We start from the raw sequence: 18,084 nt of genomic DNA, 5'->3' as shown, positions 1-18,084 counted from the left end.
ATTAGAAGGTGGGAGTAATGTCCAAGCAGATGGTTGTCAGTAAACTGATGACTACAATTATGGATCAGTGTCCAAATACAATACTCAAAACTTGGTACACTGCATAGCTTCCTGAATCTGCCAAAATAAATCTGGCCTGGAAAGTAATTTTAAGGATTTCCCCCTCTGGCTTAAGTTTTCTTCCGTATTTTAAGCTAACGATATCCATCCTTAAAAAGCCGAGGCTCTGCACATGTAGACAATTATAGTATTCGTTTAACACATCTATTAACTTTCTTGATAAACTTATTGAAAAGAAAGAGTATTCCAATACAAAGTTCATGTAAACGCCATCATTTCCATCCAATGCATTTCTTTTCTTTCCGAAAAGATTTTGAAGCTATTGTAACTTAAATTACTTACTGTATCTATATTGATCGAGCCTTAAAATAAATTCTCACTTGTATTAATTTTCCCTTACTTGATAGTTTTGTACTCAATGACCAAAATATGTGACAGAGTATTTCATGCCTTTCTCACCTTTTCTAATTATGTTTGCTTTAGTTCACCTTTTAGCAGAAGACAAATTATATTTTATTTGGGAAAAACCATGACTAGGCCCTCAGTTTCCACAAAGACCTACCCCCTACTCCTGCTGACTGGCGAAACAAGTGGAAACACAATAAATTGGCAATAGAATTTGCTATACTCTGCCTATTTTCTAGCAAGTGCAATCTCTAATACACTGCTGTCTTAAGTCTATCAAATGCTTGATATTTATGAAGGTTTACCTGAAAGATAAGCAGTCCCTCTAAATCCTCCAAAATTTACTCAGGATTAAGTTAAACCAGCAGAGAGTTAGATCCTTAAACAAGAGTCCTCCACCCATGCCTTTACATGGCTTATTTTCCTTGGGTGTTGTAACTGGACAATATTGAGGAGTACCATAGGAAACTGCCTGATGAAACTGATGGCTGTGTCTGTGATAAAGGTGACAGTGAGGATGACTACCATCCTCCTGTTACACACTGCCCTTTTTGTAAGGGAAAATACTTTTTTTTTTTTTTTTTTTTTTTTTTTTTTGGCTTTAATACAAGCAAAGTCATTCTCCTAAGCATTTGGCTTGTTTTTATCTTCTGGGCCATCCCATTTTGGTTTGGCTTTAAGCAGAACTAACATGTTGCTTTAGATACCTGGCAGCAAAGAGGTTAGAATAAGGTCAGGCTGTCTCCTTTGCAGTGAATAAGCAACATTCATTCATTATCTCCCCTGGCCTCATTAAAACAGCTTTAATGTGGTCACCATTTGATGGTAGACATAAGCTTTAATCTTGTGAATATCAAACCCACCTGGGTTACATTTCCTGTTATAGACAGTTAGCCAAAGCAGGTTAATAAGCTAGTTTAACTCCTTAATCTGCAGTACTGTTTAGAAACCAAATTCACTAGTCACCTGCATTTGAGCTCAAATGGTCTACATTGAATCCTAATTTAGCAGGTTCTGTCTTCAAATCTCAGATTGCTTAAGAAACATTTAGTCATCTGTTTAATTTTGCATCTTTTCTTTCTCTGATGTATTATTTTTCAGGTTACTCTTTAGGTCTCGATATGTCCTATTTTTCTTCCTAATCTGACCTAGATTCAAATTTACACACTGTGAAATAGCTAATAAATCCCCATTAAGGTTGTAAAAGGTGAAGGTTCAACCAGTGTATAGTCATCAAATTCTCATATAAAACTGAATGATCCTTGATATTAATAGCTTGGCAAAAGTATGTTAACAGGTCCTTAGGATTTTTATGAAAAAAGATTTTAAGTCATTTGGCTGAAGGCGACCCACCTAGTCTGCAATGACTTGAATAGTTCTACAATTTTCACACCTCCTAGGACAACTCTTCCTCTCCCAATTAACCTTAACATACAAATTTTCCCTTGGAGCCTGCTCATAGTTCTAAGTTTACCTGTACTCACTGTACATATTTTTTTTGTGTGTGTGTCTTTGCATGTGGACATTAAAAGGGAAAGTTTCTGTTTGAGTTTTGGCTGTTGGAGTCTAGGGAAAGTGGGACATAAAACCATGTTGGGTTTTTTTTCTTTCTTTCTTCTCTCTACAAGCAATAGAGAGTATTACAATGATTTACAGAGACACGTTGAAAGTAAATTATGTTGTAAACGCCTGTCCCTTGGGCCAGCTAAGAATCACAGGAAAAAAATGCAAAAAGTTTGAAATTCCCAACAGCAAAGGTTGACAGGAAAATATGGTTTTGTTTTTCTATGAGTAAAAGTTACTTTTATGTTGTGTTTTCCCATGAGAAATTATAAACTTTCAAAGGAATTTTAGTCTCTTGCATGCACATATAAGAGCAATTTATCTGGTACTGCCCCAGTGAAAACACTCTTAAGACTTTAAAGCTGTTAGAACTGGGGCTGAATTTCTTCAAGATCGCTACTTCTTATTTGTCCTTGCTGTCTCTTCTTGTCAAAACATTTACTCAGACTTCGAAGAGTTGCAAGTTGGCAACATGTTAATAATATGAAAATGCATTTGTGCAACCCATGTGGCTGCAATTTTTGTCTATACTCATTGCTTATTTAATGAATAATGAAACCTTTGCAGTAGCTATAGTGACAGAAAGACATTCAGCTAATTAAATAAGAACCTTGTCAATATAAAAAACTGCAAGTGTCACCAAGGTAGCTTTGCCTCTTTTGTAGCCTTCCTAAGGCTCAAACGGAAACCTTGTCATATTCCTCTCTCATCTGATGAGCAACAGTTATAGAAATTATGTAACTAGGAGGGTAGCTTAAATCATACAAGTCCATAGTGTGGGTATGAAAATATTTCATTCCCAGGATATAAAGATCTACATTTAAGTCTCACACTCTTTTTCTGCCTCCACTTAATTAGAAATTATTCAGAATGATTTTTATCAGAAGTGTATATGTTTTATGGAACAATAAGAAAAATAAGTAATAGATGTCCCAAACTGCTACTCAGCCTTCTCTGCAACTAACACGCACATCATTAGATTCTTCAGCAATGTTGTTTAGTACTGGCTGATTTTCATCCAGACATTCTTGATTTGACTCTGCATCCCTGCCCCCTCCCATAATCTCTCTTTTGCCAAAGGTCCAAGTTTTCTCGAGTGTTTATAAACTCTTCTTTGTCAAAATACCAGATAGTCTGTTTCTCCCCCGGCAGGAAGCTGTATCCAGAGGATGTCATTTCAGGGACTGTGAACAGACACGGTAATTCTCTGCTCTCTACCTGTCAAGTCAGCATTTGCATTAAGCCTTGAGTGTGCATAATAAGCAGGATGTATGCCCTGAGTCTCCACTCCATCTAACAGAGCACTCCATTTTTCAGGGACTTTATCCCCTGTAGACCTCACAGTTGTTCTAAAGTTTCTACAAACATTGCCACAAAACCTTAGGAAAGCTAAAAACCTCATAAAGTGCGTGTGCCTTATGTTGAATTAAAGGAACTACAGTATTCATTTATTATGTTATCTACACAACTTCAGGGATGAATAGAATGGAAACTAAACCAGCATCATCCTCATTTTCTCATGCTCTGTTAGACACACACAGAAACCCTGCTGCTACGCATTGTTTCTTTTCCCACCCCTTCATTTTCTCTGCCTTTGATAGACATAGCCTTATTTATGGATTAACAAGTATGAAGATCATGTCACTTTCTGACATAAATGAAAATATACCTTTGCTCTTAGAGATATATTTAGACCCAAAAACCTCCCATGAAAAGCATCAGATTGAGTTGTTGGCTAAACAGGACGACATAATTAAAACATCACTGTGAATGCTTCATGGTAAAGAGAAAGTTTAAAGCCAGTGCTTCATTGACAAGAGGGTAGGGGAAAACGTTGCAAACTCTTTGAGTCATGCAATTTAGATTCACTCCAATTAGATTCAATGCAATTAGATAAACCTAGATGACCAGGTTTATCCTTAACCTAGGATAACTACTTTAAAGGGCAGAATGTGAGGGGTCATCAGAATCATTCTGGGCATGGCTAATCAATAAAATCTCTCTCTGCATTTCCCCATTATTCATTACCAAAATAGCAAATGTTCTTAAAACATGAATTTTTCTAATGTTTGAATATAACTCATTCAAATCAACTAGATATTTTCCTAAAGTTTAAATGTGGTTGTATAGAAAGGATCTGTCATTTTTATAGTAAACTACATTAAGCTGCTAGATAAGTAAATAGATAACATGGCGTCATAAAACATATATTTAGTCTTTGTCCCTGGTTCCTGACAAAAACCCTTGGCATTTTCAAGTTTTAGGAGTATCTTTATTGTGCTAATGAAGTGACTGCTGGTGAGTAGGTACAGGTGGAGATAGTTTCAGGAAAGGGGTTTCTAACCAGGAAGACTTATCATAATGTGATTAGAGGGTTGGAATTTTGAGTCAGCTAGAGGAGAAGAGGGAGGCTGGAGACTGAGTTCCATCAGTTGGCGAGTGATTTACCCAACCATGTCTATCTAATGACACCCCAATGAAAATTCTGGAATGTGAGGTTCAGTGGATCTTTCTGATTGGCAAATATGTTGCAGTGCTGGGAAGGTGATGTGCCTAGCTTCCAGGAGGGGAGGGTGTAGAAGCTATGCATTAAGAGCTCACACTCGGACCTCACACTACATGTCTCTGCTTTGGTTGCTCCTGATTTGTATCCTTTATAACAAAACTGCAATCAAGAAAAATGCTTTCAGTGAGTTCTGAGAGTTGTTCTCACAAATTATCAAACTTGAGACGGTGGTGGGAATCCCCAAATGTATAGTTGGTCAGTCAGAAGTGGCCCCCAATGCTTGTGACTGATGTCTGAAGTAAGGATAGGCTTTTGGGAACTTTGCCTTTGACTTGTGAGTGTTGGAATTCAGTTAAATTCAGAACATCTAATTGATGTCACAGAATTGGTGTCAGAGCAGTGATAGATGGAACTTTTTCTTTATTTGTCCCCTGTCTTTGTTTACCTAGTGTTTCAATTTTTTAAGTAAATAATTAAACATTGGAAAAAATATAGAGGAATACCTAAGAAGGGATTCAGTTATCTAAAGTAACAAAATAAAACAACACTTTATTAAGGTGCTGAAATACTTAGTTTTGTTTTTCTAATTTTATGGCATATATAAAATGTATGGTGAACTGAGAGTCAACATAAATTTATAGTTATCTACATTTGATCTATATTATATATAATGGTATAGGTAAGGTTATAGTGTAGGTAAAGTTTATGTTAACATCATTATTCATGTTTATGCTAACCAACATAAGTAAACTTTAACTTTAGTTGAATTTTGAGACCCAAAGGGTCTAGGGGGATGAAGATTAGAAGAACATCAAAGAGTAAATAAATCTAGAAACTAATAGGATGTTAGGGTTTCTCTAGCATAACTGCATCATTCTAATTGTGCTCCTTGACAAGTCTTTCACAAAATGAACATTTAATGATTATACTCAGTATTAGAAAGATGACTATTTACTTAACTGTGAGATAGGAACAGTGCTAGTGTCTATTGTCTAAGTTTGTTATGACAATAAAAGGAAACGGTAGATTTCAGATCTTTAGAGTTCTGCCTGTGGCACTGGGCAATGCCCGGCCCAAGAGCCAGGCCCTTTTCTGACTTCATCTCACCACTTAGTCACCTCCTCTAGACTTCAGCTTACCAATATCACTCTTAAATTTGCTATCAATTACTGAATTTAAAACTCTGGTTGTGTTCTGACTGATGTACGAAAGACAAAGTTGTCACTCCTGTTCCCTAGAACAATATATTTCTCCTAATTCCATCTTGTTTTCATGAAAAATTTTATTGCAATATTGATTCAGAGCAGGCTTGTGACCAGCAAGTTCTCTTAATTTGGGGCAGTTCTTTTTAAAATATAAATGTAGCCTTTACATGTATTTATTTTAACTGAAATTAATTGCCATTGTGTCAGACCTGAGTTCAGCACTTTTATGATAATTATAATTTATCAAACTTTTTGTACTTGTTACAAAACACAAAATTTGGTGACTGTGTGTCATTTCAAAAGAACAATGTGATAGAACACATTTGCAGCTAAAAATCAAAACAACCAACCCAACAAAAAAAGCTTGTCTTTTGATATAGATCTACTTGTTATACAATTTCAAGATAGTTTTGTAACTCAAATCTTAGCCTTCTTATTTATAAAATTAAGATTATAACATTCCCCCCTTGCTATATGTAATAGAGCTTCTGTAAGGATCAAATTGCCTGAGATAACTTATTTTAAAGTGCTCTATAAACTATAAAACAATATTAAATTATAATGTGGAATTACAACTAATCCATACCTTTTTTTTGAATGAGTAAATTGGTACAAAAAACTGAGTTCACTTCTCACTAGAGACTTCTCTTCATATTCATTATACCATTCTCTTTTGGCCAGTTGTTCTCTGGACAGTCCTGCCATATTTCTCTCATGTTTCACAAGAGCAATAAGAGACTGTTGGATTCCTTATATCTAAGGTTCCATCCTAACGTTATAATAATTTTATATAACCTCCTCTTCTTCCAGGTACCCTTTTGAGAACTCTAGTTTCTACCTTAGGAAGCTAAGAGGTGGAACATTAAGAACTCAGACTGAAAAGTCAAATAAACATGGATTGGAATCCTCAGCCACTATCTGGCTGACAGACTTGGGCAAGTTACTTTATCATCATGTGTAAAATACTTCTCCCTCACAAGGAAAGGTAGTTTCCTTATGGAATTGGTGTAAAGTTTCTCAGAGATAACATTAGTATGTAGACCAGTGTCAGGTACATGACAACTTTAAAATATGGAAATGTAAAGAAAGTAGAAAGAAAAGGGAAAAGAAAATAATAAAACTTCAACTCTCTTACAAGAAGGATTATGCTAATTTCAATTCTGTGAGATAATGTGCAATGTCAGAGTAAAATCAGGGAATGCTTTGTGTGGTGTTTTTCTAACAATAAATATCTCAATATGCAAATGAGGTGAGTAGATCATACTGCTTCTGAGGAAAGTCACAAGTTTCATCTGTTCTTTTAACTCTTGCCTTAGAGACCTACAGCGGAGGTAGAAATCACTGCATATAAACCAGAGCAAATGTCTGACGTCTGTGCAAATTCTTACTCATGAACTGAAATCTCAAGACTTGGCAGCTGTGCAAGCTTTGTCCTTCTGTATTTTGTAATCTTCATTTCATTAGATATCTTTGTATTTGGAAAACCAGCTCAGCATTTGTTATCTTGTTACTGACCTGGAAATCTCAAGATGCTTGTTTTGGTCATTGTGCCCTGGATTCGTATTGCCTAATTGAGGCCCTGGGAAACTGCTGTCTGCATGTCACTTCCATCCTCCAACTGCTCATTCAGGGAAGAGCAGACAGTTTCATATCAACTATCACTGTTATTTTTTAAATGACTTACAATTCATATTTAATATGGTGAACATTGACTCTAAAATTATAATTTTATAATTTCAGTAATCACCCCACTCTCACTCCCTCAACCTCTAAAGTATTTCATGTATTCTGCAGTCATAGTTAGAATCTACATTTGTTCCCTCAGGAGGAAACTCCGATGGACCTAGAGATCTGAAATGAAATAAAACCACTGGCTATTGGATTTCTCTTTTCTCTTGCTCTGAAAATCTTCCTACTCCTTGTGATATTGATTCTACTCTCTTCTGGTTGAATTCTCGCTGATCTCCTAGATGACAGTACTTGAAGAAAGATAAGTTAATAGTGATGCCTCATCTATACTACATGTTAGTGTCTCATTTTCTGACAGACGGATGTCCTTTTCCTAATTAAATCACGTTTTTACTCCAAAAATGGCCTTTTTTTTTTATTCAGCAAGTTTTATAGACCTATGCTAGGCTTCAGTATCCATCTTTGATTATAAGTTTAGAACTATCTTTTTAAAATATCCTTTATGAATTGTTCATATTAGAAAACTTGCTATATGTCAAATAGTTTATTATCTTTTTAATGTCCATGAGATCTGTAGTGATGTCCCCTCTTTCATTTTTGATATTAGTAATTTGTGTTCTCTCTTTTTCTTAGCATGGTTAAAGGTATACTGATCTCTGGATTTTTTGAAGCAAAAGACCTTTGATATTTAAAAAATAAACAGCTTTTGGATTTATTGATTTCCTGTTTGCAATTTTATTGTTTTCTGCTCTAATACTTATTATTCTTTTTCTTCTGCTTAGTTTGGATTTAATTTGCTCTCTTTCTAGTTTCCTGGGATAGAAGTGTAAGTGATTAATTTTATATTTTTTCTTTTCTAATAGATGCATTCAATGCCATAAATTTCCCTCTAAGAACTGCTTTTGCTTCATTTCATAGATTTTTATGTTTTATTTTCATTTTCAATTAGTTGAAAGTATTTTAAAATTTATCTTCATTTCTTCTTTGACCATGTGTTGTTTAATCTCAAGTTATTTTGAATATTCCCAGCTATCTTTCTGTTATTGATTTCTAGTTTAATTATACTGTAGTCTTATAGCAGGCATTTTATGACTTCTATTCTTTTACATTTGTTGTGTTTCTTAACCTAGAATTTGGTCGATTTTTGTCAGTGTTCCACGTGAGCTTGAAAAGAATGTATATCCTGTTGTTGTCATATAAAGCTATAGATGTCCGTTTTATTCAGCTGATTGGTATTGTAGAATTCAACTACATCCTTACTGATTTCCTGTCTGATTAACCTGTTCGTTTCTAAGAGAGGTATATTAAAGCATCCAACTACAATAATAGCTGCATCTATTTCTCCTTGAAGTTCTATCAGTTTTTGCTCCAGTTATTTAATGCTCTGTTATTGGGTATGTACACATCAAGGATTGTTATGTCTTCTTAGAGAATTGACCCCTTTATCAATATGTAATGCCCCTCTTTGTCCCTGATACAGGGATAAACAGACTTGGTCTGAAGTCTGTTTCATCTGAAATTAATACAGCTACTCCTGCTTTCTTTTGATTAGTGTTAGCCTGGTATCTTTCACCTTGCATCTGCTTTTTATCTCTATGTGTCTTTAAATTTAAAGTGGGTTTCTCACAGACAATATATAGTTGGGTCTTGTTTCTTGATCCACTCTGACAATCTCAGTCTTATAGTTAGTATATTTAGACCCCTGATGTTAAAAGTGAATACCAATATAGTTGGATTAATATCTAGTAAATTTGTTACTGTTTTCTGTTTGTTGCCCTTGTTCTTTGTTCCTATTTTTGTCTTCCACTCTTTTTCTGCCTTTTTTGGTGTTAATTGGACATTTTATATGATTGTCAGCTGGTTAGTGATGGCCAGAATGTTTTGATTTTATCACATTGCCTTCAATAGAAGATTAGACATGGGTGTCATCTCAAGGTTTATTGCCTCAAGTCCCTCATTTTCCAAATGAGAAAATAGAGACATGATGGCAATTATGAAGAAATGCTGATTCATTATTCTTTTGTATCACATCACTTTGTTTTCATATATAATGGCATGGAGTATAGACGTTTCTAAGCAATGTCACTAATACATGTGCTATATAATCATTACCCCTCTTTAAAAAGTTACACTAGTCCTGAGAATATATGTATTCTACTGGTGATTATTTAATCAGCAACTATAAGCATTTTGAAGTTCCCCAGGAAACTTGTAGTCTAATAAATATTTCTATCAAAATGCTAATTACCAAATCCGGACCAACTTCAATTGGTCTTTGAGAGTAGAGTTTCTCTGAACCTTTTGTTTAAGGCAAGAGAAGTCATTGTCATCACAAAGAGAGTACAATCTCCCTAGCCATCCTCAGAGCCCTGTATAATCCAAAAAGTATTACAAATGGTTCCATGTCACTGTTATATTTATAACTGCTAGATAGTATGATTAGCATTTTTCATGAATTGAGAACATTTTCCTCCTCTCATAGTGTCATATATTGCCACAAAGCACATTTGAGTATTATGTATAAATAGGTACTCTGAGTTCTGTGTACTCCATGTGATTAACTTGTAACACAATCTAGAACAATCTTTTGATGCTTCTGCATGCCTGGGATGGAATCTTGTCGTTGCTTATACAATGATTTACAATCTGTGTCCTGTCAGTTCCATGAAGATAAAACACAAATGCCAAGCTAGAATGAAGCAAATGGAGAAAGATCCCATTCCCTGCCTTCAGCGTGATTTGTGATATTTACTGACTAACCAAACACTACAAATGGCATCAGACCCAAATAGCTTTTTAAGACTGGAGTGGTGACAATTGGCAGTGGTTAATGTGGTACCAAAACATGTACGATATTTGCAATGTCATAGAACAGGGCCATTTCCAAAGGGGAAAGGCAGCACCACTTCACAAAAGACATTGGGAGATGATGTGGGCACAATCCATCGTCCTGGGCATAGGAGAGAACCCAGAAATGTCATAAAATCCCTCTTTGATCTGTTGTCGCTACTGTTGGTTGTATGGGAAATTAACATATTTAATTAACTGTCTGACCAAAGCAGCTGTTACCTTATATAAAACCTTGAACATTGATGCCTGGCTTATCCCACTAGGTGTTTGAATGTGCCAGTGGCATAAGACTGATGATATTTTTATACTGCATGGCGCAGCATGACTTCTCTTGCAATCAGCTCAAGTCAAGATCTTCTTTAAATTCTTCATGGAGAATAATGATGCTCCAGCCCAAATTACTTAATAGCATGTTGTATCAGGCCAGCCAACAGGAAGCTCCACGCACAACAAAACAGACTCTGGCCAATCCAATCAATCCTATCTTCCAAAAAGGCCCCGCTACATAGGCCTTGGAAAGGGCAGTCAAGTATCTTTCTTCTTCATCAGTATGCTATTTTATTCACAATTCCATTCTCTTATTACAGATTATTATTTGCCTTCTATATTTTTTTCAAAAACTTTTTTCTTGGCTGCAGTATTTCCAAATGGAAAGAAATGTTTCCAAGTCAGAAGCTGCTTTCATTAGTTTGCTAAGTTGTTGGTCCAAAGCTATTAGGATCTTGTAAACTAAATTTAATGCATCTAATTTTATATGGCACATGGATTGGTTTGAGGGATTTCTGAGAGGTGGGGGCAAGAGAAGGTGTAAGGTGGCTTTTCCGATCATTGAAAAATGCTTCCTTTGCTTGGTTCGTCATTTCACCCATTTGTAAGAGAGTAAGAATAAAGCATTTTCTATTTTGGATAGCTTGAGCTGTGAAGTGATGAGTTTATCTCTAGCAAAGATGGAGGCCAGAATTCTCAATACTTTTCTCAAGGGCGATGTGACAACACTGGTTATCTTGATTGCCTGTGCTGCTCTTTTTCTGAACGAATTTACTTTGTCATTGAATGTGTCTTCCTCATCATACCTTTACTACTGGATACACTTAATATTTCCTTTTGTGCATTTCTGAAATTCTTGAAGAGTCTTGCAAAGTCTGCATTTTTGGCTAGTACTATATGTAACTTACAAACTGCTAGTTCAGCAATTGAAGAGCTCAAAATCCTGATTAGAGAGTCAGTCCTTCATAAAATCTATGGAGAAAAATGTTAGCCAGCAAAGCCTTTTCTTCAATGTTTGCATTATTACATTTGAAACTGCAATTAATATTCCGTGCAATTAATATTATATACAATTAATACAAATATATACAAGATACTATGTTGCTAATAAGCAATAATCAGAACATTAACCTGGTATATGATTCTGTAAAAAATAATTCTCCAAAAATATATATCAGAATAAATTTTTAATAAATATAAGAGTGGCATTTACTTAATTATTAATGAGCATATCCTGAATTGCATGCACATTTATTTGCACAAAGACAAATTTTAGTTTCTTGTATCTATTATGGGGAGAAAACTTTCAGGGTTAAAGGAAAACAAAATGGAGATTGGCTGGTTCAATTTTTTTTACTGATTCATTGTAAGATAAATTGAAATATACATTTATATATCTATATATGTATATATATAAATCAATTACACATTTCTTCCTATAATTATAAGGTATAGGAGGAGAATTGTTCTTCAAAAACATGTTATTAAAGCCAATGGGGCAACATCATATCTGAAACCAGGAAGAGCAACTTTAAGCCTATAGACTTTAAATATTAGAGATCCTAGAGACCTTTCTCAGTATTAAATTCAATTAGAAGCAAGTTGTTCAGGCAAGTAGGTAATATTCTCTCTGCTGCTATAGAACTAATTTCTTTTGTTACTCTGACCACAGGACTCCTGACTAATGTATTTAGACAGAATTCTCCCACTTCATTCCTGTTATCCATCAAATATGTGTTACTCATTCGGCTGGGTACTGAGTAGAAGAAGTAAGGAGTGAATAAGTGAGATACTCTGTTGTGTATAGAATAGATACCTAGCAATGACTGTAACTGGGGAGATTCTTTAGAGATTTTAATGAATAGAAGAAAAGAATATATACAAGATACTACACAGCTAATATGAATATAATTAGAATTAATAAATTATAGGTAATATAGAGTGAAGCTCCAAAAATTTCTAAACCATTTCTACCATACCTTGAAACAGGTATTCTGTTAATAAATTTAAGCACATTCTCTCATGTATGCCTCCTAACGCACATATGAGGTGGCTACTTTGAACAGATATTATCAGCTAATATTATCAACTTTGAACAGATCAGAAAACGAAAAAGAACTTAACTGTCAGGATGAATTGTCTCCATAAGCGGTAGAGGATTTTGTCAGCTTAGGTCTTTCCACCTACATTTATGTGCTGACTGATTTCACAGTTCTTACGATTCAGTGAACTGGTAGAAACTCTTGACATCTACTCTGATCTGTTTGCAAATAGTGCTGCACAATTTCTGCTGATCTTGAACTCACCTGGCTAGTCTGCTTTACCTGTAGGAAGGCTTTGTTTGTTTTTTTCTCTTTTACTATTTGCTGCAAGTTCGTAAACTTCTGGTTTGTACTTGCTCACTCTTTTGTTTTCAAACTGCACTTAAAGGAGTTTGCTTTTCTCCAATCCTCTTTGCCAAATGCCTGGTACTTGTTGTTCATCACTCCTGGAACAACTACTTTTTTTATTTTTATGTCCCTAAAACGTTTCGTTTGCTCCTTATGCCTGTGTGCTAGATTGAACTGTGAGATGATTTAATGGATTTGAGCAGGACCTGAGACTCAGAGAATAAGAATCTGCATCACTACTCTCATTACTTCTTGGTGTATACATTTCTCCCATTGTACCACTTTCCAAGGATGGCTCTGTCTTTTCATCAGTGAAGTATCAAACTCTGGCACCATGACAGTCATGGATGTAATAGGCAATAACTAAATATTTGTTGAATGTTAAGTGAATTGGAATAAATATACTTAAATTAAGATAATATGTTTAGTTTGGTATTATTTTTCTCTTTATTTTCAGAATAGCATCTCAAACTTTTCTGAGAAATTATCTTCAGTGTGCACAGACTTCACACCTACATAAATGGTAGGAACGTGACTCAAGTAAGAACAACAGGTTGGTCTCTCTCTCTCTCTCTCTCTCTGTTGCTCTCGCTCTCTCTCTCTTTCTCCCTCCCTCTCTCCCTCTCCCTCTCTCTCTGAGTTTGAATCAAAAGAAGAGGGAAAAGGATAGGGTAGGAATACTTTGGAGCTTATCTATTTCCCTGGAGACTTCGAGTACAGTATGTCTATTTCAAGTAAGTTTTCTACTATTTAACAGTATTATTGAGGTATAATTGATATACAATATACTTCGCATTTGTAAAGTGTATAACTTTTTAAGTTTGGACATGTGCATGTAGCACCATGAAATCATCACCACGGTCAAAATAATGAATATATTTCACTACACATCAAATTTTCACTTTAGCTTTTCCTAATCCCTCCCTCTTACTCCTCCCATTCCCCCTCTCAAACACACACCAAATTTGGCAAACACTGCTCTACTTCCAGACAGTATACATCAGGTTACACGTTCTATACTTTTTTAATACATGGTATCATAAATTAGGTACTTTTTTTGTCTGGATTCTTTTATTCATTGTAATTCTTTAGAGATTCATCCATGTAGTAGTATGCTTTAACAGTTTCCTTTTTATTGCTAGTTTATCCATTCACTTATTGGTGGATTTTAGGGGTTGTTTTCAGGTTTTGGTTATTTTGAATAGGCAGATATGAACATTCCTAAAAAAGTTGTATGAACATATGCTTTTTTTCCCCCTTTCCTTGCTTTTCTGTTCTTATGTTAATTCACTTAGGATAATGGCCTCTAGCTCCATCCATCTTGCTGCAAAGGATGTCATCTCAATTTTATGGCGGTGTAGTATTTCATGGTGTATATTTACCACATTTACTTTATCCAGTCCACCACTGATAGAAATTTAGATTGATTCCATGTCTTCATGGAGATTCATGTAATCTGTCAATAAGTCCGTTTTACTTTTTTCTTTCTAATCTGAATATAGTCCACTTCCTTTCTTACTGTGTCAGATAAAACCTCCAGTACCATACCACATAGAATGAAAGTAGTGAGAATGGACATTCTTGGTTTGTTTTGTTTGTTTTTGTTTTTCTGATTTTATGGGGAAATCATTTAGTCATTCATCATTAATGTTAACTGTAGATTTTCAGTAGATGTCTTTTAGATTTTCTGTCAGGTTGAGGCAGTTTCCCTCTATTCCTAGCTTGCTTAAAATTTTACTTAGGAATAGATAATTTACTTAATTTTTTTTGCATCTATTGATAACATCCTGTATTAGTTCATTCTCACGCTTACATAAAGAAGTACCTGAAACTGGGTAATTTATAAAGAAAAGTGGTTTAATTGGCTCATGGTTCTGCAGGGTGTATAGGAAGCATGGCTGGAAAGGTCTCAGAAAGCTTACAATCATGGCAGAAGGCAAGAGGGAAGCAGGTAGTCTTACTTACGTGGCCAGAACAGGAGGAAGAGAGAGAAGGGGGAGGTGCTCCACACTTTTAAACAACCAAATCTCACAATAATTCACTCACTATAATGAGAACAGCACCAAAGGAAAATCCACCCCCATGATCCAATCACCTTCCACCAGGCCCCACCTCCAACATCGGGGATTACAATTTGACATCAGATTTGGGACAAGACAGAGGCTCCAACTATATCATATCGTTTTGCTCATGTTAGTTCATTAATATGATGAATTACATTGACATATTTTCAGTATTGAGCCTCCCTTGCATTGCTGAGGTGAAGGTAAATTGGCCATGAGGTATTCTTCCTTTCTTTAATGTTAAGTTGAACTTTTTACATTTGTTATCAAAAGGATAGTGGTCTGTAGTTCTCTTTTTAATTTTTAATACTGTATTTGTTTTGGTATCAGAGTAGTATTAATCTCAAAAATGAATTGAAAAGCACTTCATTCTTTTCGATTATGTGAAAGAATTTATGGATAAATAGTGTCTTTTGTTTGTTTGTTTGAAAGTTTTATTTCTTAGCAAAGACATTTGGGCCTAAAATTTTTTTTGTGAGAAGGTATTTAACTAAAAATTCTACTTATTTAACCGACATGATATACAGGTTGTTTGTTTCTTCTTCTGAGGTCTGGTATGTGTGCCTATCAAGGAATTTTACATTGTATGTAACTTGTTGAATTTATTGACATAAAGATGTCCATAATATTTATTTACATTTTTAAAAGTTATAGAATACATAGTGATGCCACTTCTCTCAATTCTGATATTGGTAGTTTGTTTCTTCTTTCTTTGTCTCCTGTCCATTTGGCTAAAGTTTTATCAATCTTATGGAACTTATGTGAGATAGAGTTTTTGGTCCTATTTATTTACTCTATGGTTCTGTGTTCTATTTTGTTGATTTCTGCTGTGGTCTTTATTATTTCCTTTTTTATTTACATTGGGTTTAATCTAGTTTCTTAATATGAATAATTAATAATTATTTACAAACATTCTTCTTTCTAATGCTATAAATTTACCCCTAAGTACTGCTTTTGCAGCATCCCATACGTTTGAATATGTAGCATTTTCATTTTTGTTTAGATTGAATACTTTGTAAATTTATTTTTTGATTTCATCTAAGACTAATAGATTATTTAATCACATCTTACTTTGTTTACAAATAGATGGCTCAATAATCCCCAAATTTCTGTACTGACTTTTAAAAATTTAATTTCATTGAGGTAAGAAAAAACATACTTTGCATGGCAAAAATCTTTTAAAAATGATTGAATATTGTTTTACCTTGGAAAACATCCTGGACGCAGTTGCTTCTTATCTCCAAACTCATGTTGAAATGTGACTTCCAGTGTTGGAAGTGGGGCCTAGTGGAAGGTGTTTGGATGATGTGGGCAGATCCCTCATGAATGGCTTGGTATCTTAATGAGTCATCTTCGTGTCATCACTGGTGGTAATGAGTGAGTTCTCACACTATTTGTTCATGTGAGAGCTGGTTGTTTAGACAGCTAGGTGCCTTCTCCCCTCTCTCTTGCTTCCCCTCTCTTCCTCCCTCTCTTTCAATGTGGCATACTGGCTCCCCCCGGCCTTCTGTCATGAGTATAAGCTTCCTGAGGCCTCACTAGAAACAGATGCTGACACTATACTTCTTGTATAGCCTGCAGAACTGTGAGCCAAATAAGCCTCTTTTCTTTATAAATTACCTAGCCTTGGGTATTCCTTTATAAAAACACAATACAGACTAATAAAGGTACATAAATATTTGTTATGTCTCTTCACCAATTGACTCCTTTATTATTAAGTTAGAGTATTCAAACCAGTTTTTAAATCTACTTGGTCTAACAGTTACTCCAAATGTCTTAGTATTATTTTAGCATATATTTTTGCATTATTTTTAACCTAGCTTTGACTCTGTATTTGAGGTGTATTTCTTCTGGGCAACAAGTACTTGCATTTTAGGTTTTTCTTTTTCTTTTTTTTTTTTTTTTGCCATGTATGGCTTTTTATTGGGCTATAGGATCATTTATATTTAATATGATATTTATATAAACATCTTGTTGATGTGTTTTCTGCCATTCGTATCTGATATATAAAACAAACCTTCCAACCCCACAAACTTTAAGAAGTGCCTTCAAGAAACCTACTCAGATTGAGGGCAGTGACTTATCCCTGTAATCCCAGGACATTTGGAGGTGCAGGTGGGAGGATTACTTGAGCGCAGGAGTTCAAGACCAGTTTGGGCAACATAGGGAGATCCTTCCTTTACAAAATATTTTTAAAAATTAGCTGGGCATGTGGTGTGCATCTATGGCCCCAGTCACATGGAAAGCTGAGGTAGGAGGATCGCTTGAGCCTGAGAGGTCAGGGCTGCAGTGAGCCATGCTTGCACCACTGCACTCCAGAATGGGTGACAGAGCAAGACCTTGTCTCAAAAAATAAAAATAAATAAATAATAATAAAAATAAAAGTAGATCTCCAGCCAAGATTCCTGACCGAGGCTCCCCTCCTTGTGTTGTCTGTTTGTTTCCTCTCGTTAAGTTCTTTATAGGACGCTATATTGTAAGCTGTGGTACTGCTTTTGTTTCGTTTCTGTTTTATTTAATTAAGTCTTTGAGTAAGCCCTTGTGATGAATATATTAAAAAATATGTGTTGATTTAACAAACTGTTTTATGATTAACTGATTATTTATGATTTTATTTTATTTTTATTTGGCTTATTAGCTATACTCTGTTTTGGTATTTAATGGTGGTTTTCAAGTTTATATTATGGATCTTTCCTAGTTACTATTCTTGGTACTCTTATTTCTTTTCTATGGATGTAGATTCCATCTTGTATTCCTTTCATTCTGTCAGATAAATATTCTTTAATATTTCTTAGAATGTGGATTTACTGGTAATAAATTTTTATGAATTGAAATAGATCTTTGCCATTGTTTTTGAAAGTTGCCTTTGCTGAGTATAGAATTCTAAGTTGATAAGGGTTTTTGTTTTTCTTATTTCAATCATTTTGTTCTACTGTCCTTTCACTTTCCTTGTTCTGATGAGAAATATTCTATACTTAAATTTGTCCATAATATATTTTTTCTATTTATTCTATTATTCTATTATTTTTTATATTTATTCTATTTATCCATGATATATTTTTTTCTATTTATTCTATTTTCTATCT

This window comes from Macaca fascicularis, chromosome 12 (assembly GCF_037993035.2).
Source record: "Macaca fascicularis isolate 582-1 chromosome 12, T2T-MFA8v1.1".
Lineage (NCBI taxonomy): Eukaryota > Metazoa > Chordata > Mammalia > Primates > Cercopithecidae > Macaca > Macaca fascicularis.
Note: the sequence above shows the minus strand (reverse complement) of the source record.